The sequence below is a fragment of the Triturus cristatus genome, chromosome 2_1, assembly GCF_964204655.1.
Source record: "Triturus cristatus chromosome 2_1, aTriCri1.1, whole genome shotgun sequence".
Classification (NCBI taxonomy): domain Eukaryota; kingdom Metazoa; phylum Chordata; class Amphibia; order Caudata; family Salamandridae; genus Triturus; species Triturus cristatus.
The window spans coordinates 1,151,222,972-1,151,248,448 of NC_140581.1; positions in this window are offsets into that span (position 1 = coordinate 1,151,222,972).

The following is a 25,477-nucleotide window of genomic DNA, read 5'->3' on the forward strand; positions in this document are numbered from 1 at the left end:
AGTGTTGGCATTAAGCAAATCATTGACTTATTTTTAGCAATTTCCACGTACACTTTTGCAGGAACTGCATTTTCATTTGGTAAGACATTCCAAAGTAATCGACTCTCCAAAGCTTCTTTCCCTTGTTTTGAAAGAATTCCAATTCTTATATCTTGAAGAATACTTCCATATTCATCATCATTTGCCTGTCGCATATTTGTTGTCAGTTCTTTGTATTCAAAATTACTCCAAATGTACACATGACCAACACTGCCAAGAGACTTTCTGGTATCTTCATGGGCAAGGGTTTTAAATACCGGTTGTCCTTTTACCGGAGTCAGTTGCAGTAGATCTCCAAAAACTATGATGTGTTTTCCTCCAAATAACACGTCATACTCTGTTTTAAGAATTTGCTGCATTCTCAAATGCACAAAGGCAAGCATCAAGTTTGAAACCATGCTCACCTCATCAATAATGAGAAGTTTCATTTTCTTCAGGACTCTTGAAACTTCACAACAAGCTTCTCCAGATAGCTTGTGGTATTCCAATTTGTACTCATGCTCTACTGGTAGCATTAGTAAATGATGTAAAGTAATTCCTTTAATCCCAGTTGGAGCAGTGACAACACAAGACAAATGCGACTCAGTTGTTTTTTGCAGATAACTTGTAATTACTTTAATTAAGAAACTTTTTCCTGTTCCAGCTTGACCACTCACATACATTCGGATAGGTTGAAATGATGTACATGAGCACCCTCTCTTTTCATGAAGTAATCCATGGCCAATCTGCTCTTTCACTTGCTGATATATTTGTTTCTGTTCAACATTTAGTTGCTCTTCCAAGTTTCCTAACTGTATTGCATCTTCTTGTGCTTGATACATTGCTGTTTCCACCTCATTCATTGCAATCGCTGCTTCATTTTCAACAATTGGTTGTCCTAGTGGATCTTGACTCAGTGCAGCAGAACTTTGATTGTCTTGAGAACTGTCTCTAGCAATCTCAGCTGCAATTATAGCTTCTTGATCAATTTCTTCATTCAACATTTTGATATAATTTGCAAAAGCACTACATTGTATGCCATCTTTACAAGCATTAAATGAATCTTCATAGCTGGGAAAATCTCCAAGTAATTCCAGTTCTGAACGCCATGGTTTGAACATTTGCAAAAGGGCTAAATAGTAAAATTCCCTTTTGTCAGCAGTGTTGCAACTCAGTTTTCTGTGATTAATTAAATTTCCTTTCCTTTGTTTCACCAGACATCCTTCGGAACCAATCACTCCATATTTTCCATCGTTGATGTTCTCTGTAGTATTCCGTTTAAAAGTGTAGTTTTGCAGCACTTCATAAAGACACATGTTCTCAAGATGATGGCTTTTATTTGGATAGTATGTGTCCACATATTGGTTTTCAAAATATCTGTACTTTCAGGGTCATTTTCTGCTAAATATTAAATTTCTTGAACAGATCTCAGTACCCGATTTCGCATTCCTGCAAGACCTAAACTCACCCAAATGATTCTTCTACTTTTGGAATATAGACTTGCAGATGATAACCGATCTGAACATTCATATGCTCCAATTTCACGATGCGATAACATCTTCAAACTGAAACTGTATAATTTCTTACTTAGAGTCTTCTCGTGAGAAATCTCTTCCCACATTTCTTTCAATTCAGTCTTTTCTGATTTAGTAATGTAAGATGTTACATATTGAGCAGCAGCAATGGAATTGTCCGCAACATACTGAATATCCATGTTAGCGTTCCACATGGATAAAATAACTGGATTGTAGTCATGTATGTATTTTGATTCTTCGCTTCTTCTTAAGTTGTAGGTGTTTTTCTGAGACTTTCTTGTGATGATATGTCGTACAGCTGACATAAAACTGTTCACTCTTCCTTTGGATAATACAGGACGTGGAAATCCAAAACGACATTTGGTATAGAACTTATCCTTTGACTTGTACTTTCATCGACAGTATTTTCCACACCTGTGGCTTTGAAATCGTAAGACTTGTTGTTTTAAGTTTTTGTCTTCTCTGCTATTGGGAAGAGCACATGTAGCATAATCTTCAATGAAAGACAAAACAGTTTCATCTGAATCTGTTCCAAATTTGGGGGCGTCCTTGATCCATAACATTATATGTATGTGAGGAGCACCTCTTGCTTGGTACTCCTTTCTCCAAAAGAAATCCACAACTTCTCCAAGAGGAGGATTCTTTTTATTGCAGATGAAAGACATCATAGCTTCAAATCTATGATTGAAATATCTGCATACATTGACAGGATCCAATGAGCACAATTCTCCAGGTGTCTTGTATTCAATATTTTTTATATTGGAATTTGCCTCTCGAAGAAATTCAAGTAAATCATCCCAAGCATACTCAGCACAGCTTAGTGTAACGATACGAACCATGTAGGAGTTCCCAAGTTCCATAGCATACATTTCAGTTCTCCATGTCGACGATACCAATATTCATTAGTCCCACGCTGACATGCCATCAGATTAATCAACTGACATTCTAAATGATCATCTCTCTGATGCACTTTATCCATAAAATCCTTTGCAGTTACATTTTGAAGATGCATTCCAGTTTTTAAAATGTGATTTACTGCATATGAAAGTTCAGACAAGTCACTTTCAAACAGAAGATGAAACATATAAGGGATACATTGACGAAATCTTGGATCTTCTGCATATAATCTTGTTGTCCGCTATTCAGATGCAGGAATCTGCACAGGACGTTCATCATATCGTTCACCTTTTCCTGTTGGAAACAACTGCGGGAAACAACGAGCTTCCAAGCTCTCTTCCCATACACTCATGGGACTTCCTGTTGCTTTTTTCCATTTGAAACAACTCAATCGTATTCCCCATCACCTCTTTGGAATGAAGTGGATGTACACTGTAATGTTCATAGATCTCTTCACATCTGGACATGTCCACTTTTTCAATTTGTCCACTTAATGTTTCAGTATCTTCTGATAAATCTATTTCTTCTTCTCCAACAAACACATTTCTATAGTACTCATTATTTTTTAACAGATACAATGATGCCTTTTGCACTTTTCTAACATCCACTAACTCTTGCCAGATTTTCTTAATCTTAGTAGGAACACCATTAACTAGAATGACTAGTGGCTCATTTGCTGCATGGTCTACACCAATAGTTTCAATATTTTTCCTTAAATCTAATGGTAAATACACAACTTTTCCTTTCAATCCTCTTTGCAACTCTGATGGAGGTAATTTACTTGTTTTGGGTTCCATACGAACAATAGCCTGAAACGGGTGAACACATTGTATGAGAATAGACTCATACGTATTTAAATCTATCAGCTCTGGAGGAATAGCAACCAACTGTAGATTATTATGAACAGCCCTAGTAGGCATTTTATTCTCATCTAATTTGTTATAACAATATTTGCAAATACGCTGCTCACATCCCAAATCAAACCAATCCTCTACCAACAAATAAGTTGCAAATTCCATCCACTTATCATTATCTTCTGTTTCACTTTTTAAATACAGATTGACACCCCTAGTCTGATTTTTATAGTGACTTTCCCGACAATAAATACAAGAAACATTTGGTCTTTCACTTGAAATTACCTTAAACTTTGTGATTTGATCCTCAAATTTTTCTGTAATTACGGGTTCTACATTCTCTTCAACATTTTGTTCTACTAATGTGTCAGTTTCTTCACTCTCTTGCTGAGGCCCAAAGTAACAAAACTCAATATCCTCACAGACCTGCTTCACATATGATACTGAACCACGCAAAAGAGCACTGTTCAACTCACTTAACTTTAGTGCTGGACTTTTTGCATAATACAACCTTCTCACTAACTTCCGCATTTGAGTATAATGTACTGCCAGCATTCTGAAATGGTGAAAAACACTTTGACAAACTTTCCTAGAAAGACAAGCCAGAGAATGACCTTGCAAACCAGTATGTTTTCTCACTCTGCAAGGGTCTAGTCCTTGCAACAGCTTAATCTTTTGTTTTGCACTTTTTTTACTATAGGCTCGTAAAAAACTGCATAATTTTTCTATAGATTCCTGTCGTACACTGCAAACACTACTGCAATCCCAAGTGTACACAGGGTTTTTAGCACGTCTCCCTAAAACTTCATCAGCTATCACTTCTTCTGCATTTCTTTCAACCATTTTCTCTTTCTCCATTGGACAACCGTCACTAACCTCATAACTGCAACTGTGTCAACTGCATACAATAATTTTTCGCTCAGTGAATAACTCTCTTCATTAAAAAAAAGGCTCTGAACTAGAACTGTGTTTCCATTCTCCCAAAAAAACATCACAATTTCTTTTTTTTATTAATAACTCTTTTCCTCCTACTTTTGGCCTTCATTACATATATTGGTTTATCTAATGATCGAATTCTGTTTAACACTAAAATAAACAGTTTCCTTTTTACTTCAAAAGCCTTTTCCACAATGCTTTCAATATGCTTCTTCTTTTTAGAAAATAAAGCTCTCTTTTTATATTTCTTCACATCTTTCAGCAAATTAGGCACTACTCTCTTGTAAAATATTTTTTTGCGTAATTCCTTATACTGATTTTGCCTTCTTTTACCATACTTTATCTCCTTTGACTGAACATTTGCTTTTTTACTTTTCCTCTTATTTTGAATTTTTTTCTTACTTGAAAAATTCTCCGAAGTTCCAGCATTATCTACATTCTGTTTGCTCCTACAAACATTTTTAATAAATTGCTTTGTGATCTTACCAGAAGATTTTTTCCTTTTAGCCACATTATCATGTTCATTCAGTACTTGTGGTTGATGTTTCTTCAAATAATCCTCCTGTCTCTGTTCTTTTCTTTTTCTTTTTTTTTCTGGCATGATTTCTCTATTTTAACGTTGAAAAACAGTATCTGTAAAAAAGAATCACAAATAAATGTATATTAATAACTTTAAAATTTACACTATTCCATTACTGTACAAACACATTTTATATAAAAACTGACTAAGAAACTATAGCCCTGAACCACAAGTGTGACGATGGTTAAAACACTACATGCATAGTGCATACTACTTTGAAGCAGTTCATGCCCTAAAGCCTACCTCACTAAAAGACTACATACTAACTGACTGAATGATTACAGTACTATAAGGAGACACACTGGGTGAGTAACAGGGTGTTTGCTAGAAGTGTATGAATACTAACTGGGGAATTGAAGGTGTGAAAGACAACTGTGTAGGTGATTAGAGGACTGAATGCATACTGGATAGGCATTTAAAGCAGTCCATGTGCTAAGGCCTGGCTCACTGCATGAGTACTTGGGTACTGACTGAATGATTAGAGTACAGCAAGAAGGCTGCCTGGGTGAATTTATAAGTGGTAGGCTTTTGGCGTAGTGAATGGATTAGTACATGGTGCTGAATGGGTCACTAGAGGAGTGCAAAGGGAGTGATAGGATGTTTGCTGGACGGTATGGATACTGACTAGGGATTTGAAAGTGTGAAAGACAAGTGTCTAGGTGGTTAGAAGAGTGCATGCATAGTGGATAGAGGTTTGAAGCAGTCCATATGCTAAGGCCTGGCTCAGTGCATTAATACTTAGGCACTGACTGAATGATTAGAGTACTGCAAAGAGAGTGTCTTGGTGAATTTATAAGTGTTTGGGTTTTGGCACAGTGAATTGATTAGTACATGGTGCTGAATGGGTCACTAGAGGACTGCAAAGGGAGTGACAGGGTGTTTCCTGGAAGTGTATGGATACCGACTAGGGAATTGAAGGTGTGAAAAACAACTGTGTAAGTAGTTACAGGATTAAATGCATAGTGAATAGGCGTTTGAAGCAGTCTATGTGATAAGGCCTGGCTCACTGCATGAGTACTTGGGTACCGACTGAATGATTAGAGAACAGCAAGAAGACTACCTGGATGAATTTATAAGTGGTAGGCTTTGGCGCAGGGAATGGATTAGTACTTGGTACTGAATGGGTCACTAGAAGAGTGCAAAGGGAGTGACAGGATATTTGCTGGACTGTATGGATACTGACTAGGGAATTGAAAGTGTGAAAGACAAGTGTCTAGGTGGTTAGAAGACTGCATGCATAGTAGATAGGGGTTTGAAGAAGTCCATGTGCTAAGGCCTGGCTCAGTGCATGAATACTTAGGCAGTGACTGAATCATTAGAGTACTGGAAAGAGAGTGTCTTGGTGATTTATAAGTGTTTGGGTTTTGGTACAGTGAATGGATTAGTACATGGTGCTGAATGGGTCACTAGCGGACTGCAAAGGGAATAACAGGGTGTTTCCTGGAAGTGTATGGATACTGACTAGAGAATTGAAGGTGTGAAAAACAACTGTGTAGGTAGTTAGAGGACTACATGCATAGTGAATATGCGTTTGAAGCAGTCTATGTGATAAGGCCTGGCTCACTGCATGAGTACTTGGGTACTGACTGAATGATTAGAGTACAGCAAGAAGACTGCCTGGGTGAATTTTATAAGTGGTAGGCTTTTGGTGCAGGGAATGGATTAGTACTTGGTACTGAATGGGTCACTAGAAGAGTGCAAAGGGAGTGACATGATGTTTGCTGGACTGTATGGATACTGACTAGGGAACTGAAAGTGTGAAAGACAAGTGTCTAGGTGGTTAGAAGACTGCATGCATAGTGGACAGGGGTTTGAAGAAGTCCATGTGCTAAGGCCTGGCTCAGAGCATGAATACTTAGGCAGTGACTGAATCATTAGAGTACTGGAAAGAGAGTGTCTTGGTGAATTTATAAGTGTTTGGGTTTTGGAACAGTGAATTGATTAGTACATGGTGCTAAATGGGTCACTAGAGGACTGCAAAGGGAGTGACAGGGTGTTTCCTGGAAGTGTACGGATACTGACTAGGGAATTGAAGGTGTAAAAGACAAGTGTATAGTATGTTAGAACACTACATGCATACTGCATAGACATTTAAAACAGTCTATTTGGTAATGAATGGTTCACAACATAAGTACTTAGAAACTGACTAAATCATCAGACTACTTCTAGGACAGTGACTGGGTAAAACTTTTACATTTTCAGTTGTGCCACAGTGAAGAGAATAGTACATGGTACTGCACCTTAGTGTCAACCCCTGACTCATTTTACCAATGCATAATCAAAGCCTAGCTTCTAATGCTACTAAAACTTGACAACATGACCGGTTTTAAAAGAGTTATCTGTCAGAAAATACATGATGTTACCCAATCCTTCTCTCACAGTGGTTCCCAAATGCACACAGACTCACTGTGTGATTCTAGACAACAACGACTATCCCTAGAAGTTTACCAAAACTCATTTACTACTGTGGAAGTGGTAAGGGAACTGCACACAATCTACATATTTCAGGACTGCACTTTTGTGTCAAAGCCTGACTCATTTAATCAAAGCATAAGCAAAGACTGCCTTCTAATGCTACTAAAACTTGACAACATGACAGGTTTTAAAACAGTTATCTGTCAGCAAATACACGATGTTACCAAACACTTCTCTCACAGTGGTTCCCAAATGCACATATTTCACAACTGCACTTTAGTGTCAATGCCTGACTCATTTAATCAAAGCATAAGCCATAACTGTCTTCTAATGCTACTAAAACTTGACAACATGACATGTTTTAAAACAGTTATCTGTCAGCAAATACACAATGTTACCAAACACTTCTCTCACAGTGGTTCCCAAATGCACACAGACTCACAGTGTGATTCTAGACAAACAACACTATCCCTAGCAGCTTACCAAAACTCATTCACTACTGTGGAAGTGGTAAGGGAACTGCACACAATGTACATATTTCAAGAGTGCACTTTTGTGTCAAAGCCTGACTCATTTAATCAACGCATAAGCAAGGACTGGCTTCTAATGCTACTAAAACTTAACAACATGACAGGTTTTAAAAGAGTTATCTGGCAGCAAATACACAATGTTACCAAATGCTTCTCTCACAGTGGTTCTTAAATGCACACAGACTCAATGTGTGATTCTAAACAAACAACACTATCCCTTGCCCTAAACGAAAACACATTTCTTCATCTACAAGGAGTACTACATTTTAGTGCAGAAACATCTCATTTCACAAATTCATAAACAATGACTGGTTTCTAATTCTACCAAAATATAAAAACTGCACAGTTATCTGTCTACAATCACATGAAAAAAATAAATGCTTATCACAGAATGGTTTCTACATGCACACCCACTGTCAATAAGATTGTAGAGAAAAAAAGTACTCCCTACACTTTAGCAGGAGAAATACATTACTCTGATTAAAATCAAAATAGTCTACATACATCCCCTCACAATTAAATAACTCACCTTTCAAGTTGTTTTGTAGATTAAGATGTATATCAGTCACACACCAGATATCAGTCACACACCAGATTTTCTTATACAGAATCTCTGCACTGTGCACCTGTCAGCAGAACCAAAGAATGGCAATGTTTCACTCTCATTTTCCACACATATACATGTAAACATCAAATCACATTCCTTCCCACATAGATTCAAAAGCAAACACACATTTCTATTGGTTAAACATTTCAACCCTTTCCAAATGACATAAACTTCAACCCTTCCCCCAATCTGCCTTCTGCCCGTTACCATAGAAACGGGTCATGGAACACTGTACTGAGCACACAGGTCACAAGCTCAGCACACACAATGTTGCTAATCAAGACAGCAAGTGTGCTTGACTTTTCAACATATCAGCTTATCATATATAATGTTCCTTACAATCAGTTTTTGTTAACCAATAAGAATCATGCGTTTAAAAAACAGAAACATGCACCCTACCTTTCAGTGTAGAAGGTTATCAAGCAACCAATGATTTCTTGTCTTTTTTCAAAACTGCATCTTAGCTAACCCTGGGCGTAGTTCGCGAAGTAGCACTTCGCGAAGCTACGCAAAGTGCAGTTCGCACCACGCGAGCTACGCGTAGCACACCGCGAACTGCGTAGTACCTTGTTCGCACTGTGCCAGATGTCGTTTTCAATGATTGCACAGTGCGGACAAGCAACCGGCACTGTGCAATCATTGAAAATGGCATCTTGCACAGTGCGAGCTGTAGTTTTCTGCTGCTCGAGTAGATTTTTACTAGAGCGGCAGCTTTCTCAACGCGAACTGGTAGTTTCTCATCGCGAGCGGTCGCGAGCATACGCGACCACTCGCAATGAGAAACCTGACCTCCTCGCGTTGGGAATCTCGCCGGGAGGTTTATTTTCCATGCTCGCGATCGCCAACTTGATGTTGCTGATCGCGAACAAGGAAAAAGTCTCGCCGGGATGTCATTTTGCTTTCTCGCGGTCGCCAACTTGACGTTGAGGACCGCGAACAAGCAAAAAATGACCGCAGCACTACGCAACACTACGCTACGCGTGTTCGCACTGTGCTACGTGCAGTTCGCGTAGTGCGAAGTAGCGCGAACTTCGCAAACTACGCGCGCGTAGCGTAGTGCTTTGCCCAGGCTTAATCTTAGCCACCATTTTAGAAACATCTTACTTTCCAAACTGCCATTTCATTTACAGAGACCATCTGAGTGCATCCAGACCTCCTTACAAGATGCTTAGAGTGTGGATTGTGGGACACAGCTATATTTTCTGGAGCCAAAGGTATGCAGAAAACAAAGGCATTCACAAAGACCTAGGTTTGCCAAATGTAGACATTAAATGGATTGGACAGAGAGGGTTAAAGTGGCACCAATTGATGCCATTGGTGAGATCCTTCATGCAAATCCAACACCCTGACCTCATAATAGTGCACTGTGGTGGCAATGACCTAGGCACTTTGACTGGGGTAGGTCTGGAAATGCTTATGAAGGACACCTTTGCAGAACTGATTTCACTTTTCCCTAAAACTGCCTTTGTGTAGTCTAACATATGCCAAAGGCAGAAATGGAACTTGTCCGATCATTTTTGTCCACAGATTGAGAACGCTAGGAAACATGTGAATAAATCTGTTTCTGCTTTTCTCCGAGACTACAGAATGGGGTCCATTTACAATAACAATCTGCGCTTTCATATGCAAGAGATGTATAGGAGAGATGGAGTACACTTTACTGATGAAGGAAACAGAGTCTTCCTCAACAACTTTAGACTCTGTATAGGTACTTACTTATAAGTACCAAAAAGTCTGAATGAACACAACGGCTCTTTTTAGAGCCACTCAAGAACAAAACACTTAACCTTAATCTTTATCTCTCAACAATTTCATTTTTTTTTCCCTTGGATCCGCGAACCCACCGCGAGAGAATCCGTGCATCCAACGCGATAGGATGCGCGCACCGTGCGCCCATTTCGCCATTCTTTTCTTTTTAAAAAAAGGGGGCCCCAGGGGGTCCTTCTGGAACCCCCTAAGCACCTCTAGAGGGTCAGAGTATTTTTATTCTGCCCCCTTTATATGTTTTACACACTTATTCCCCTTGCTTCTTCAGCCTCGCTTCTACCGAGGCAGAAAATGGCCGCCAACAGTTCCTGTTTCGAATGTAGACAGACACTTGACAGCCAATTAGCATTCAGCACACGATCGGGAGGGTGCGCGCTTGGTTCGGGGAGGGTGGGCTTACAGTGCGGGTAGGGTCCGCGGATCCTCCCCGGCCATAGATATTTATGTACTTTTAACTCTAATTTTCTCAGGAACTACTGAACGGATTCACACCATTTATGCAAAATGCACGAGTCTGAACTAAGGACTATCTCTTTGCCAAATTTGGTGTCATTCCGTTCAGCGGTTCGGGCTGTAGCTGCGACAACAGATCCTATGGGAAATTGAATGGGGAAAACGCGTTTTGGGACCCCCCTTTTTTCTCGGCCCCCGCTTGACGAATCACCACGACCTTTCAGGGTAGGAGCGGAGCGGAGCTGGCCAAAAGTTTGGAAAATTTCGCGAGGATTCGTCACCCGGCGCCAGACTTATTGGGAATAGAATGTTGTGGATTTCCTATGGAAAATAGGTCCTAACTATAACTATCTACTGGCGACCGCCAGTAGATAATATATATATATATATATATATATATATATATCAGAACTCTGGGTAGTTCCCATGTTTAGGTGGATGCCTCCAACCTAAACTTGGGAACTACCCAGAGTTCTCTGCTTCTTTTTTGCATAATTTATGCGTCACTCTATGCGTGCAGGGGTATTGTTTTGATGATATATATATAGATATATATATATAAAATCTTAGCAACATAGTGGAGCTTGTCTTTCTGTTCCCTGTCCTGATATTGCTAATCACTTTCATCTGTTTCTGTCTATTGATCATTGCAGCTCATATATTTTATATAAGAATCATTTTGGTTGAATAAATATTGAAAACACCCCACTGTGTATGTCTTGTATATTTCTCTGAAAGAAACAGAACACTAGTGACTGAGTGAAAGGGTCCTAGATCTGTTACCATGATCCCTGGGAGAGTTCAGGGTTGTCATTGTCTGTGGTTGCCAAAACAGTTTGCTGCTCATCTAGGGATAGGGGTGCATATGGTGGCACTATGGGCTAGCTGGTCTCTAGGACGGTTCCCTGATTAAATATCGATGGAAAAAATATAGTTTACAAAAATATTGTGGTAAAAATATTGATTACAAAAATATTAATTCCCTATACTTAGACAGGTAAGTACAATAATATTGATACAAAAATATCGAAGTACAAAATATAGATGTAAAAAATATTGACTCAAAAAGATATATAAATAAAATAAAATATATTAAATATTAATATTTTTGACAAAATAAATTACATTTAATATATGTTTTAACTAAATATAACAAATAAACTTAATTAAATAAAATATAAACACAAACGTGTACAAATACATATATTTACTTAAAAACATTTCAATAACTATTATCTTTACTTAATTTATAAACTTTTTAAATTATCTAAAAATAAAATAAATACATATAGGAATAATTTGAAATAAAATAAAACATTCTATAATTAATTAACACTTTAAACTATTAAAAGAAATATTAAAAATAAATTTCAAAACACAATAAATACAACAGTAGGGAAAATGTTGGATAGCGGAGGGGTAAAAATTACTATTCCCACTCCTGTGAGTGCAAAAGCAGGGAAAGTGCTGGATAGCGGAGGGGTAAAATTACTATTCCCACTCCAGTGAGTGCAATCGTACGGAAAGTGTTGGATAGCTGTGGGGTAAAAATTACTATTCCTACTCCAGTGAGTGCAGCAGTAGGGAAAGTGCTGGATAGCGGAGGGGTAAAAATTACTATTCCCACTCCAGTGAGTGCAGCAGTAGGGAAAGTGTTGGATAGCGAAAGGGTAAAAACTACTATTCCCACTCCAGTGAGTGCAACAGTAGCGAAAGTGTTGAATAGCGGAGGGGTAAAATTTACTATTCCATTCCCACTCTAGTGAGTGCAGCAGTAGGGAAAGTGTAGGATAGCGGAGGGGTAAAATGACTATTCCCACTCCAGTGCGTGCAGCAGTAGGGAAAGTGTTGGATAGCGGAGGGGTTAAAATTACTATTCCCACTCCAGTGAGTGCAGCGTAGGGAAAGTGTTGGATAGCGGAGGGGTAAAAATGACTATTCCCACTCCAGTGAGTGCAGCAGTAGGGAAAGTGTTGGATAGCGGAGGGGTAAAATGACTATTCCCACTCCAGTGAGTGCAGCAGTAGGGAAAGTGTTGGATAGCGGAGGGGTAAAAATTACTATTCCCACTCCAGTGAGTGCAACAGTAGGGAAAGTGCTGGATACCACACCAATAAAAAAATAAACATCAACAGTTTTATTACATTTTATTTCCATTATTAACATAATTAATATTGAAATTTAAATATATTATTTTTTTAAAAAAATTAAACATTCAGTAATTACACATTGTTTAACACTATAATATCCACAACACACATCTAAAATTAATTACACAATTACAATAAGTACTAAATAATTATTTCAAAATAATTAATACAAATTAATTAATGCAAAATAATTAACAAATAATGAATAAATCCTAAATAATAAATTACTTCCCACCATTTAAACCTATAAAAACAGCAACACACACCTAAAATAATTAAGCAATTAACGTAATTAATTATTAATTAATTCATTTAAAATAATTAACAACTAATAATCTAACAATTATTAATAAATTAATTTAAAAATGTATAACTCTATAACATCACAATTATACAATAATGAATAAATATAAATTATGAAATACATTTCAGATAATTAAATTACTTCCCACCCTATTCCCCTATAAACCCACAACCCGCTACGGAACTAAAAACGCAAAATTCAATTTAAAAATAATGATTAAATACTATAAATAATAATTAAAATCTATATAATTGAATTACGTCCCACCCTATTCCCCTATAAACCCACAACCCGCTACGGAACTAAAAACGCAAAATGAAAGTAAAAAGAAAATATTAACTACTAAAATTTTAACACATATAATAAAAATACAAACAATTCTCATACAAAATACTAAAATACATAACATTAATAGTGAATCGATATTTATAACAACTATATTTTTGTTAACGATATTTAACACTTCGATATCTTTGCAATCGATATTAATTACCTAACAATCGATATTCTTTACCACAATATTTTTTACATTGATATTTCTTACTCACAATATTTTTACCTCGATATTTCTGTAGGTCGATATTATACATCGATATATTTGCTCTGTACCCTCTAGGACGACATATCCTGCGAGGCTGCACAGAATCAGTCTGACACCATCCATACGTTTATGTTGCCCAACAAACGTGCAGTACTTACTGGAAAATGGCTAACTGCATGAAAATACTGATGCCATTTAATTAATTTTCCGCAGTGCTCTGCAATTTTTATCATGCACTAATATGGAAACAATCAGTTTACATTGAGTAAGGAAATCCATGTTTGTGAGACCTGTGCTAGCCTAGCTTTTCCATTCAATTTCATTTGGATGTTTAGCTTTTTAATCCATTTTACTGATATTCACACCAGGTCACTTCAGTGATACCAAAGAAGATTAAAAGTCCTGTGATGTAATTGTCTGTGATGTCACTTCTTGTGATGTCACATACAAATTAGAGGGACCTCATATATTCCCTTTCACCCAGGGCCCTAAAAATCCTAGGACAGGCCCTGCTATTCGGTTTATGTACTGGTGGTTTTCTTGTTAGAATGAGCTTGTCTTGTTCCAATGAAACTGTAGTGAGGTGATTTTTTCAGTTTACCACTGTATTTGCACAGTAGTCGTTTTAAGTGAAATGTGATGATGCTTACTTGATAGTTTGCTGAAGATTGTGTTTAATGTCAGAATCAGAGAGCTTGAAAATGTTGCCTGGGCTGTGTTTCGAGCATCCAGATCAATGTGCGTTGTTAAAATTAGAATGTTTACACATTTGTGCCAGAATTTTTTTCTGCTACCAGAAGAAGTCACCAGATGGCGCCACGTGGCAACACATTGCCTCAAAATTGAGTTATTGTTAAAGGTTGGAACTGCTCAAAAGGCAATATCTAATTTTGCCGAGGTTCAGAAAAGCCTTGCGTCCTAGCTGTTTGCCTCGTTTGTGTTTAAATGTTTCTTCAGGCTTGCGGACTACATACGCGCCACTATTTCTATGGGCTGTTTACACCAGAGGGCTGCAGAAAGTGCAAGGCTATGCGGGGAGGAGGGTGAAGAATAAAGACCCTTCTCTCCCTTCTCCAGTGACATCTTCAGGTTCTCTGGGCTCCCGCTGTCCAGCAAGTGCTCGGAGACGACCGGGACGGTCTGAGCCATTCAGCGACCAATAGAGGCCACCGCCGGCATCTATTAAGCACAAGCATTGGCATAGCCAATAGGTCTCGCCTTTGGGACCTTATAAGTGTTTAGCCATGCAACAGTTGCATAACTAAATACTTATAAGGTCCCACAAGCGAGACCTATTGGCTATGCAAAGCAGCCGTGAGGCCGTGAAAGTAATGGCGGAAAAGAGCGGCGCGCGCGCCCGCGCACATGCACTGTAGCTCTAGGCTGGCAGCACTTTTTGGAGCCTCACAATAAGTCTCGCCAGACCAGCGTATGCGCTGGGTCAGGCGAGACCTAAAAAACTGGCTTACTTTTCCATTCTACCTCTGTTTTCATCGTGGTGAAATGTAAGGTAACATCCCCACTGGCAGCAATAGACGTAAATAGCGTCTATCCTCGCTTCATTCCTTTTTCTTAGAAAAGGCTGTGGGTGCCTTAAATAAGGAAACACAATGCCCTACCGAGCATTAGCATTATTCAAGGGGGGCCGGATGTGATAGGACTCCTACCTTTACCAATTCTACACATAATACGTCACGGAAGGAAACTGACCCAAAATCTGTGTTTAACGGCGTCTAGTGTATTTTGAGTGCCGACAAGGTGCATAGATTGATTGACTATTCTGTCCCAACAGGTAACCAGCTGGCTTCTGCGTGCCTAGAAGCGCGCCTTCCTTAGAGCAGAATTGGGAAAGGGAACCTGCCACGGACATTAAAACCTGTGAGGTGGACCTTACGATTGAAAATGTCTTAACTAGGTAGCAACCATCATTCGGTAAGATCTAAGAAAAGCTGTATTATTTGGAGCAGAGGTTCCCTAGGGCCTAGACTATCTTAGCATATCCCGTTGCAGGGCCGGCTTGAACACTGGTGGCACCCAGTGAGACAATGTTTGTTGGCGCCCCACCCCCCGACCCATGACCCCCTCTGCTGCGGATTCCCTCACTAGCACCCTTTAACAGTGCCCCTCTAGTCTCCATAACCACTGTCTCTCAGATTCATTAAGTTTTATAGCACCACTCATTCCAGTGTAAGGTGTCAGAGCGCTTTACATCACACACACATTGCACAGAGACAATCATAGGTGTGTAATTCAGTGCATAGGAAACGTTACATCAGACAGGACTACAAGGTGTAGGAGTGAATCCTTATTCTGGAGAAGCACAAATTCTGAATTTAAAAAATAACATCATTGTTAAGGGTTCTCTTTAATAATAATTGTTTTCTACTCAAATGAACCGTTTTTGCAAGATTAGTATAATGAAAGAATGGAAAAAAACATATAGCTCTAACATATACCTTGCAGTTTGCGTGCAGCTCTTTGATGACAGTTAATAGCTCAATGTTCTATAGTAGGATTTTGACATATAAATGGCAAGTTACAAAAGGAGCTCTCTTACAGAAGCAGTAACCCACTGACGTATTTACATTATATGCACTTTGTTATCTACATGGTACACATTCTTTGCAGCAGGCCTTTTAACCGTCTGCACTACCTTAGGATGAGTCAAAACTTCCACTAGACAAACCTCAGGTCTCTTTCCAGGAAGAGGATTAATCACAAGAGTTAACTTGACATTTTAATTGATGCCTGAAAATTGCTGGAGGCCAGGAATGAATATACTTACAAAAATGACGCCCCCACCCCAAGTCAGCGCCTGGTGCTGTGGCACTGATCGCACCGCCTTAGAGCCGGCCCTGTCCCATTGGTTGGGACTAGTGATCAGGTTGTTCAAGCAGATAATCCGTTGCCCACCACCTCTTCAATTGAAATAATTGGTGAATTTCTCATGTGTGGAGCTATGGTAACTTCTGGTAATTAACTGGTTACTGGGAAACCTCTGAAGTGTAATTCTATGGGAAACTGCCAAGACTCAAGATATGAAGGATTCATGTTGCCTGACGGTATGTCCACGTGTAACACAGACACATTGAGGCATATTTACAAGCCCCTATCGCCAAAGGAATGTCACTTTTAATGACTTTCCTGTGGCGGTAGGGGCTTCGCCATATTTACAAAGCAGCTTTAAGCCATATAACGTGGCTTAACGCCGCCTCATCAATAAGGCACCCTGGCACGCCATACATTGCGTGAAAGGGGTGGGCAATGAGTGTTGTGGTGGGCGTTCCACCGTAACACCCATTGATTTTGATGCTGCCTCCTATTTACAAGGGTGGCGTAAATAGGAGGCAGTGACAAAATTAAGACCATTGAAAACCTGGTCTTAACATGGGGGAACGAGGAGAAATGCTTTATTTCTCCTTGTTTTTGCTGTTTCTTTGTGTGCTGCACAATGCAGCAAAACGCCACGATTGCACATAAACAATCCTTAAAAAAATGATGATTTGTAATTTCTATGTATGCTGCTCAATGCAGCACACATATAAGTTTTAAATCGCAATTTGTGATTGATTATGTGCAGGAAGGGACACCTTTCTACACATAAACAATCATTCCCTCAACTCAGGCACCCATGCACTATTGTGCAAGGGTGCCTGCGTTGGCACTAGGCAGCTTAATTTAGCACCAGTGCTAGGGAAAACGCACAGATGTGCAGTATCTTTGTAAATATGGTGCATTTTCAGAAGGTGGAGCGTGGCGTCAGCATTTTGTGTTTAACACCTCGCTCTGCTACTTCCTTGTACTTGTGCCCCATTGTTTTTTGTTTTAAAAAAAAACGTTGTTTCACATAAATGCATAGAAAAACAAAACATGGCAACAAGATCATAGCATGCAAAGGCAATGACAGTTAAACTCAGCAATATAAGCAAACAGGTATACATAGGGTCAACAAAATGATCACAGGCATGCAGGCATGTCTAGTATATGTCTACATACAATCCACGTTGTTTCTCCCCCCAATTTATTCTATAACTGTAGTATACAATCTGGTAATGAGTTCAAATGACAATAAGATGGACAGCACAAGCCAGTGGTTCTTTAGGGAACGTTGGGTGGAGTTGGTGGAGCTCATGAGAGAGCTTGCCATATGTGATAATATCCATCAGGGTGTTTGCTGTTTCTCCTAAATATTCCTGATATGTTTTAAATTCATTCTCTATGAATAGGTCCCCCAATGTGCTGATGTGTTTTCAACTAAGGTGTGTCATCGTTGCAGAGGTGCGGTCTATCTGGGACAGGCGATAATGTGTCTGAGGGGCGAGTAGGGAACAGGGACGTCACACACTGAAGCCATCCTGGATAGCACCCATGCAGTGTATCTCAGCGTATGAATTTCTCATGTAGGTCTAGTAAACTGGGAACATGGAGCAGCTTGTTCAAGAGCGTCATGTGGTGCGTGACGGCTATTATGTATCCAGTGATGCTTGAACTGCACCTGTGCCACCAGGTAGTTCACTCCAAAATGAGGTGCTTCAGATCCACCCCTGCCATATGGGACCTACAACATGTTCCAGCTGAGTTTAGATTGTTTGCCTGCTCATACTAACATGATCATAAGTGTATTCAGCTGAGTAAAGAACGCCTTATTTAATTGAATGGGTATGTTTTGGAACATGTATAATAATTTCAGTAGAACTACCATCATCATCAGGGATATCCTGCCCACCAGTGATAATGGGAAGGTGATCCAATGATCCACCCTTGGACTCAGTGCCTCTGTATTTCCCATAATTCTCATAAAGGATCATCAGTATGTTCATATGATAAGGTATGCCCAGATACCGGACAGGTCCTGTCTGTCACTGCAGTGGGTAGCCAATGTGAAGTTGTGTTGTAGCACCCGCTAGGGGTACTATAATAGATCTCAACGAATTGATCTGTTGTCCCGACCAGCATCCAACTATATAAATTCATTAATATTGGGGCATAAATTCACATAGGGGTCCCTTAGCACTAGCAAGGCATTGTCTGCATATATTGACAGCAGAGTGTAATGAATTCCCATGTTGATCCTCGTCGTCTATGAAATTACTGAAGGACACAGGCCAGAGGCTACACTGTGAGAGCAAATAAGATGGGGGTAAGGGACAATCCTGAAGTGTTCCTCAATGCAGGGGAGACAGAGCCATTTACCCTAACCGAAGCCGGGGGATCTGTATAAATGCGCTTGACCCACATCACTAGAGCCCTGCCGAGTCCCAGTCTGTCCAACTCCCCCAGCAGAAAGGACCTTTCAACAGTGTTGAACGCTTTCGCAATATCCAAAAGGTGCCCACTATTTTTAGGTTGGGGTTTAATTGGTGCATGAGATCAGATAACGATCTAAGGTTGTCAGCAGTAGATTGACACAGTATGAATTCAGATTGATCTGGCCTGACCAGTTGGGGCATCAAGGGGAGCAACCTGTTTGCTAGTATTTTGGCCAGGATGTTACTATCCACATTAATGAGGGAGAGTGGGTGATAAGAGTCACATCTGTCCGGGGGCTTGTCTGACTTTAGGAGAGTTATTACTATAGCTTCCTTCATGGTTTGTGGTAGTTTCCCTGGTCGATATATCTTCTCGTATACCTCCAAGAGCAAAGGAGTTAGTTCCTCTGTGTATGCCTTATAAAATTCAGCGGGGGGCAGCACTGCCAGGAGCACTCCAATTTCTAAGCTGTTTATTCACTGATTTAATCTCTTCTACAGTTATAGGTTGACATAAGGTAGTGCAAGGTAGTGCTTTCCTCAAGCCCAAACCACACCAGGATCACCCTGTCCAGGTATTTGTGGATGTCAGAAAATTCCACCTGTGATTTGGAAGCATACAGATCTTTATAGAAGGCAGCAAATGTGTCTACAATATTGGTGGGAGTGTGCTCAATATGCACCTCAGGTGTATATATGTAAGGTATGTGATTTGCAGCCCAGCTATGTTTAAGTAGAGCAGCCAATGTGCCCTGATCTGTCCCCTTCTCCCTATTCCCGGGCCTGCCCATATTTACTATAAAATGTCAGCTCTCTGTCGGCCTCCTCTTTGAATTACATCAGTTTAGTGTGCATTGGACCCAGGGTTACCCTTTCATGAGTGAAGACATAGTTTTGTTCCAGGGCATGCAGTTCACATTCTAGTATAGTAAGTCTTGTTCTAATTCATTTTAGGGTACCATTTTTCTTTGCAATACATTTCCTGCGAATTACAGTGTTAAGGGTTGCCTAAGGATAGCAACTGAGGCAGCTGAGCCTCTGTTTATCTCTTTATAGTCTCTGATGGACTGTCATATTTCCTCCTTGAATACTACAACCAGCAGGTTCTTAGGTTGGACCGCCACGTATAAACCTGGTTCCATCCACTGGACATCTCCATGGTGAGCACCACCAGGAGGCGGACCGATTGTGTCCTGATCCTCGTCCATCCCACCACATCCTTGGAACCCATCCAAAAGTCAATGCGGGAGGAGTCATCATGCAGCGATGAATTAAATGTGTATTCTCTTGCTGTCCGGCTTTTAGATCTCCAAAGGTCCACCAGGTCAAAGTGCTGCATAACACCCATGCTCTAGTCTACCTACTCTCACTACGGTCGAAGCAGACGAGTTCCATATAAGGGATAAGATTGTGGTAGCCCCCTCACATAATCCGTGATGAGTCATACTCCGCGCAATGTTCAAATACCATGAAAAATAAATTGGGGCTGTCTGTATTTGGACCAAATGTATTTACAAGGGTGACATGTGTAGTTTATCATTTCCTGCAAAATAAGGAATCTACACTTTGAGTCAGCTATAGTTTTGATGTGTTGAAAATATACTGACTTTTTAATAAGTATTGCAACTCCTCTGGAGTAGGATGAGTGGGAGGAGAAGTAACTGTCAGTACCCCATGTGGAGGCCTGGTTAGTCAGACAGCCAGACGGGATATGTGTTTCCTGTAACAATATACTTTCCATTGTTTGTCTAGTCAAATATGCAAGGACTTGCCTGCACCTTAGGTGGTTTACTGAGCCCCCGCACGTTCCACATGACTATTTTGAGTGGGTGGGGGCTGTTATCGTGTCTGACGGTCATAAACATTGAAGGGCAATAGTGGCTTTAGGATTTGGAGCCATTGAGTTGAGTGCCAGGCAAAGTGAGTAAAATATATGTCTGTCTGTTTTAGAAAAAACTCTCATTCTCCCCACCCACATCAGGACCCAACTTCCCAGCAAAAACCCAAAACATTTTAGCCTGTGCAACTAAAGTTTTGTAACAAGAAAATTACGAGATAACAAATCTTATTCCCACTGTGGCATAGCGGCAGATAATGTGTCATTGTACAGATTACTCAGCGTGGACATATAAATATACCTCCCAGTTCCCAGCAGTATTGGGTAGGTCGGCGGATGTGTTGCAGTTCCTGCAACTGACACTGGGGATTACCATGTGTCTTTTCTTCAGGGAATTGATGCTGTAGACTACAGGCTCGATTAGTGTTGGTCACACTTCAACAAGTACTACACTTAGAGTATTGTTTAGGTTGGTTTATCCAGGCAAATATCACCAGACAACCACCCTTGTGTCGATAGAACTGATTTTATTAGGTCATGATGAACCGCCACTAGATCAATTGACCATTAGGCGAGAAACATGTTGATCACATAATATAGTGCCAAACCCGAGCCATTATCTCTGGAGTGCGCTTTCTTCTTTTTAACCAGGTTGGAAGGCCTATTGATTACAAAACAAAATCGGTGACGCTTCCTTTTTCCTGTTTTAATTTTCCTTCTAGTCACTCACTGACACTTACCTCATCTCCACTACTTCGGTCCCTCTCCCACATGGCACCTAACGGCAATTTGGAATAAGAGATCTCCTCCATAGAGCCCGTAATAGGGAGTCTGTCAGGTATTGCAGCGCCAAGCTGATGAGGAGCACGTCCTATGATGAAGCATGACACCCAGCCGGGTGTGTGAGGCCCTTAATTCCAACAGGTGGAACCCCTGTTCCCCATGTTAGTGTAGACCACTGGCTCCTCCCTTTCCCCTTGCAATTAGGAACTGCATATTTGTTGTAATTCTCATGTAAATATTAATACATCACAGCAGCATTATATACTTTACTGACTTTCTGGGGTGGGTATCAGGCCCAGAGATATAACACACATCTGAGTCAATTGGACCAACTCCCAAAAAAATCAAGGGATTTTCATATGGTACAAGCAAGATGTGGGGACCCAGGTCGGCTGAAATCAGGCTGTCCATTCGGTGATAGTATTATTCAATCTCTTCAAGGGACGACCGCGATTTGGCCCTGTCCCACGTTGACGCAGTGTTACATACTGTCACTTGTTGCAGGAGGAAGGTGAGTATGCCCTCAAGGTCCAAAAAACACCAGAGTCTTGCCCTTACAGATGAACTGAAATCATGCCGGGTACAGCATGGCACAGGGTAGGCTGCATTCTTTTTTGTTTCTTCTCGACAGTGAGAAATATCTTCTGGGTGTTCTGTACGGATTGTGTGAAATCCAGGATAAATGGGAGGCGCATTCCTTCATAGTGTGTTTCTTTTGCCTCTATAGCCAGTCTCAAGAGCGGATCTCCGCCCGTATAATAATTTTTTTTCGCAATGATTAGCCATGGTGGTGTACCGAGAAATGGCTTAGGGGCCAAGGAACGTTGTGCTTGTTCGATCACAAATCTCTTGGAGAAGCTGTCCATGCCAATTAACGTCAGCAGCAATTTTTATATGTAGTCCTTGGTGCGGCCCATGATGGTGGACTCTGGTATTCCAATGATGCGCTCATTGCTCCTCCCTGATCAAGCTTCCAGAACTTCATTTTTAAGCAGGATACAACCTATTGCCTCTTGCATCTCTTTCACCATTTTGGCTTGCTGAGTGTGATCATCCTCCATTTTGGAAATCCTTTGCTTGGCCGCAGTAATGCATGTATGCTGCTTGTCTAGATGATCCTTCATGTCATCCATTGTCTGTGTCATTTGGTCTATTCTCAGGTCTATGGTAGAGAGGCTTGACTTCATCTTTAACAGTAGGGATTAAATGTCCTACAGTAGGAGGGATACACCCTCCATAGTGCTCTCCCGATCAGAGAAATGGAAGCTTCAGATGCTGAATGTATGCACTTTTCCTGGTATCAAACATCAAAAGCGACTGCCCAGTGTCTGTCTTGTACATGATTGGATAAAGAGGTGTGGAAATGGATCTTGAGTCTCAAGGGTACGAGAACGCCTGCCTTCTTTGAGCACCGACCCTAATGCAGGAGGCTTGTGGCCTATGCAGTGACCCACATCAGAGGGCTGGATATTTTCATCCTGCAGACACCATTCCTAAATCCTCAGAAGGAAATGCTCTTGTCCACCCAGTAAGTAGGGTACAGGGCCCTATTAGCAACAGCGTGCATGTAACTTCTGGTGCTGCAAGGGGGGCATAAAATCCCTTGCTGGCCAATTAGTTGTGATTGCTTGAATAAGGACAGTCGGCCAGCTATCACACTAGGCTGAACAATCATGTGCGAGGCAAATCCATATGAGCGAGCCCCTGCAGGATCATCAGCACCAGGTAACCTCCAGGTTGGGCAGACTCCCCACCCAATCACCTGCACTCTTTACAATGCTCTCCTGGGCATCCCTCCAGCCACATTCAGCAATCTTCAGATAGGCCGCAAATAGACCCCAGCACTCTTTGTAGGCTGGTGGTCATGACCGGCTGTCCCCGACCATGCCTCCACTTCAGTCCAGACTCCGCCAGAGCCCCCGTGTGTATCCCTAGCAGGATGGTAGTCAGTTTGAGCACTGCACAGCTGACAGCTGATCCATCAGGGCATCAGTCACACTCGGCTGTACTCACCCACAGTGCTCCACCTGCTCAGTCCCTCACATGGGGTGTGGCTCGGGTTGACCTCCTCTGGCTAGCATCTGCCAGGGCCCGTGATAGTTTTGCGTCTACTGGAACCGGGATGAGCAGAGGATCGTTACAGTATTGGTTGCAGCTTATTTCATCTAAAGTTTACAGATGTTTCTGATAGATTTAGGCTCTGACCGTCAGATTCCACTTAATGTCCTGCCATCTTGTTGCGCTGCTTGGCCATGCCCCAAACTCAGGCACATTGAATCTCCCTCCAGAAGCAACACCATTGGTATTAATTTAAAATAAAGTTCTTTCCCTTCCCACTCAGCACAAGGAAAGTTATCGGCAGTTGTTAAACAAAGTTATCCATTGGGTCAATATTAACTGTGTAAATCACCAAGGCTCCAAAATATTTTACAGTGATGTCAAAATGGTCAGATGAAAAAAAGTTGAATCGGGTGGTGCTGTAATTACGTAATTTATGAAGATCGCAGCGGCAGCGAGACAATATGGCCGCTTCCCTGCGTCGAGGAAAGATATTTAGGGAAGGACAGCTATTTGGTACCCTGCAACTCCATACACATGTGAAAATGCATCGGAAGTTCCCGGGAGCAGTGAGGTAGGTTTTCAGACTTTATTTTGGTCTGAGCGCTTATTTAGGGCTTTTTCCTTGCTGTTCCCAGTGTGCTCCTTACTCCTGCCACCATTTTGAGAGCTTTCCAGTTTTTTTTTCCTTTTCCTCGGGAATGAGTGAGCATTTGGTCACTGCGATTAAACAGCACACAGGCTGAAGAATTTCATTCTTTTCTTTCCTGATTTTTTTCTGGATGTTTCCAATTTAAAGATATAGACATTAAATTTACTGCTTATGCATACGATAATGGAATTTTCTCATTATTACAAGAATACTCCATAGTTTCTGGGTATAAAATTAATATAGACAAATCAGAGGTCCTTCCTCTAAATAAATACTGCCTTCCAGACATGTTCGAAGACACGGGGTATACATGGAATTCAAAAGTATAAAATGTTTAGGTATCTTATATACAAACAACATTAAAGAAACTATTAAACTTAATTTGAATGAAATTAATAAAAAAAAAATTGGGCTTTGATAGAGGGCTGGTCCCCTTTATTTTTGTCCTGGTGGGGTATATTGGCAACTATTAAAATGATGTTGCTACCGAGAGCCAATTTTTACCTCTCCATGTTGACAGTATCCCTTCCACTTTCATTCTTTAAAATTGTTAATCGCTCCCTCCTCAAATTCTTATGGAACAGTCGTTAGCCTTGAATCTCATTAGTACATCTGCAACCATCAAAGGAAAATGGAGGGGTCAATTTTTCCAAGCTTAGACGATGCCATTCTGCCTTTACGTTGAAACAAATTTGGACCTCCTTTGCGCTAATCCCTCAAGCAGAAGTGACTACCTGGGCTCAACTGGAACAGGTCCAATGTACACCATTTTCTTTGAACAAGGCGGTTCTGCTCTCCCTAAGGTCTTTTTCTCTCCAATACTTATCCCCTCCATAGCACTTGCCTCTAATTGTTTCTTCTAACTCCCACATGGATACTTTTTTGCAAACTCCAATTTGGTACAACAAACACCTAAAACTAAATAACAGAGTTCTCTCTTGGAGAGAGTGGATTAACAGAGGTAATATTACCATTGGCCATATACTCAACAACGGCTCTCTTATGGATTTTTCTGAGATTCAGGAAAAGTATGACATATCTTCTTCTCATTTTACACATTACATTCATCTTAAGATTCTTCTCCTTCCTCTCTTCATTCAGGCTTCTCTCCCTGTCCCAGTAGGTCAACTCACACCCCTTAATCTAGACTTTTCCTCTTATATGAAAGCCTCTGGTGTATGCAGGATTTTGTCTTGCCCCTCCGATTTGAGAACTAAATCCAAGGTGGATCTCTTATGGGAAGCGGATCGTAACCAAGAGCTCTCTCTCCAGACATGGGAATCCATTTGGGCTAAAATTCACACTTCATCT